The following is a 3499-nucleotide window of genomic DNA, read 5'->3' on the forward strand; positions in this document are numbered from 1 at the left end:
ATTGGATTTGTAGGTGTTTGCAATCTTTAGATAAGCTATCTAGCTGATCTCCCGCTACCTGAAGTAGTCTCAGCCTGCTACTTCTCCGCCATCTTGACCTGTCTCCCTGCAGAGTTGATTCTTTCTGAAGATACTGAGTGGGAAGCAGTTCCATGATTTTCTCCTAGCTTCTGGTGGTTAATATAACACTTTGCATCCCTTCTTTGTAGATGCAGACACTGCATCTTCACATGGAATTCCTATGTGTCTGTTTCTTTTTTTTTTTTTCCATAAGCACAGAAATCATTGAATTAGAGCTCTAATTTAATTATGACTTCATTTTAACTTACTAATTATATCTATAAATATTCTATTTCCAAATAAGGTAACATTCTGATGTTCTGAGTAGACATAAATTTTAGGGAGACATTATTCAACCCAGTACACATAGTATTGTCCATGGAACACATCTTCTATGCTACCTTCTGGGGTTCTAGGGGTGCCTGGGTGGCTCAGTTGGTTGAACATCTGAATCTTCATCACAGTTCAAGTCTTGATCTTAGGATAATGAGTTCAAGCTGGGTCTGGAGCCTATATAAAAAAAAAAAATTCAAACACACATTCTATACAAATTATGATTGACTATATTGGTGATATAATTTGCTAGATGATGACATCTTGCTGTACAAATAAGAAATACTGAGTATATTGGAGTCTTTGATAATACACATGTGTCTCATAGGTGGAAACTAAGCTCTATAAAATTTTGTGATGCTGTCTCCTACTCCAATTATATATAATTTTTAGGTTTTAGTCATGTGAGTAATAGGGAATATAGACACAGTGTGTGCAAAGAAAAATAACAAAAACAACAACAACAACAATAACAACAAAATTTAATTATTACATTGATCAGTCCCCACTATAAGATACAAGACAATGCCATCTTGAACTCTTTAGGTTCTGAGGTAGCACATGCCACATGTCCTTGGAGACCTCTAGACTATTTATCAAGTTTTGTGGAAATTTACCTTTTGAAAAGGCCCAGAGTGGGGGAAAAATAATTCTACTGTAGACAAGTCTGTTGTGCAAGTAGCCTGCAATATGGACAGTACCATCTTGCAGAGATAGACCTCACAACTAGTGATTAGGAAAAATATTCCCAATGTGCAGAGCTCTGGGACCTGCAGGTACATCTACTTATTTTACATCATTATGTAAAAAGAAATGTGTTCTAAGTTCAGAATATACATGACACATGAAAAGTGGGAAATAGATGAGTTCTTTAGTAAAGTTCTGGAAGAGAGAAATGTTGGAAGACATCAGAGACAGAATCTGGGAAAGAGAAATGTAGATAGACCAATGGTGAAGGATATGAAGTATGAAGATCTTTGGAAGGTATGAAACACCTATCAGAGAATATTACTATCAAAAAGTGATTAAACTTGGGGAGCTTGAGAAGATGGCAGAGTAGAAAGACCCTAAGTTCATCCTGTCCCACATTTACAACTAGATATCACTCACATCCCTCCAGATAAATCAGGGAGTGATCTAAAGACTGTAAGAACACACTCTACAACTAATGTAGAGAAGAAATCTTATCTGAGAGTTTAGAAAGGATAGAAATGCTGGTCAGCAGCTGTCCCTAGGGAAGAGTAAACGTAAGCATGGAGAGGGGAAGGAAATGGTCCCTCACACTAGGGAGCACACACAGGAAGATGAATCCCTATAACCAGACTGACTGAATTTCCTGAGTTTGTATAACCAGCAGGACACAGAGCCTGTCACTTTAAATCAGCTGACTAAGCACTGGGCAAGCCAAGAAGGTGAGTGATAGTTGGATCCAAACCCTTAAAGAGACACAGCCTGCAGAGAGACAATTTGCATTATGCCTGGGGCAAACAGGAAGAGGATCTGTTAATATGGACTTTAGAGTTTGTTGGAGGACTTTTCTAGGAACAAAGGAGTTGGTAGGCAACATTTCCCTTCCTCACCCAAACTCCCGGTCATAAACACAGGACCACCTATGGGAGGTAACACTTCAGGGTCACTTGCTACCCAAACAGCTAGCATTGAGCCCTGCCCATACATTCTCCTGAGTACTGTCCACTCCAAACCTACTGGCCTCAGCCCTGTGATCAGCCCAAATTTCTGTGCCCCTGACCTCTACTGCCCCCTCCCTATACCATGCCTTCTGCAACCACCAAGCTTCTAGGAGTCCTGCCCAGGAAAAGTTGCTCAGCTCAAACTTTGCTAAACCACCACCCCACCCCCAAACTCTCCTGCAGTCACATCCCCTAAAAACCTGCCTGCCTGGATTTCACTAATACCACAGAGATCAAGAATAGCCCATAAAAGGCAGAGACTCAGTGTCAGAACTCTGGGCTGAAAGAAAAAGCAACTCAGACAAAGTAGCAGAACATAAGCAGCACAATTAGATGACTCCCCTGAAGTGCCAGGTTCTGGAGAAAAGGGGGCACTGTGCTGCAGGGCACTATAGGACCTCTTCTTCAAAAACCACTATTTTGAAGAACAGAAGACATAGCTGACTTTCCTAACACACAGAAACAGACACAGAGACATAGACAAAATGAAGATACAGAGGATTATGTCCCAGATGAGAAGAACAGGACAAAATCACATCAGGAGATCTAAACAGAACAGAAATAAGTAATACACTTAACAGAGAATTTAAAGTAATGATCATAACGATACTCACTGGATTTCAAAAAAGTGTGGAAGACCTCAGTGAGACCCTTGACAAAAAAATGAAAACATAACAGATCTTAAGAACTCAATAAATGAAATTAAAAATATAATAAATGGAGTAAATAGTAGGCTACATGAACTAGAAGGATATATAAGTGACCTGGAGGATAGAGTAATGGAAAGCAATCAAAGGAACAGGTAAGAGACAAACAAATAATGCATGATGAGAATAGACCTAGAGAACACAACACCATCAAGTGTAATGACATTTGCATTATAGGGATCCCAGAAAGAGAAGAGAGAAGGGGAAGGGAGCAGAAATTTTATTTGAAGAAGCAATAGCTGAAAACTTCCCAAATGTAGGGAGGGAAACAGAGATCCAGATTCAGGAGGCATAGCGATTTCCTCAGCAAATTCAACCTCAGGAAGTCCACACTAAGACACATAAAAATTAAAATGGGAAAAAATAGTGATAGAGAAAGAATTTTAATAATAATAAAAATAAAAAGACAGTTACATGTAAAGGATACCCCATAAGGCTACCAGCTGATTTTTCAGCAGAAACCTTCCAGGCTAGAAGAGTTTGGCATGATATACTCAAAGTTGTACAATGGTAAAATCTGCAGCCAAGAATATATACAGTATCCAGCAATGTTATGTTTCAGAATAGCAGAGATAAAGTGTTTTCCAGACAAACAAAAGTGAAAGAACTCATGACTACTAAACCAGCTCTTAAAATAAATAAATAAATAAAACAAATTTAAAAAAATTGAGGGGAATTCTGTGAGTGGAATACAAAACCACAGGTAAG

This window comes from Enhydra lutris, unplaced genomic scaffold (genome assembly GCF_002288905.1).
Source record: "Enhydra lutris kenyoni isolate GAN:26980312 unplaced genomic scaffold, ASM228890v2 scaffoldscaffold37, whole genome shotgun sequence".
In the NCBI taxonomy this organism is placed as follows: domain Eukaryota; kingdom Metazoa; phylum Chordata; class Mammalia; order Carnivora; family Mustelidae; genus Enhydra; species Enhydra lutris.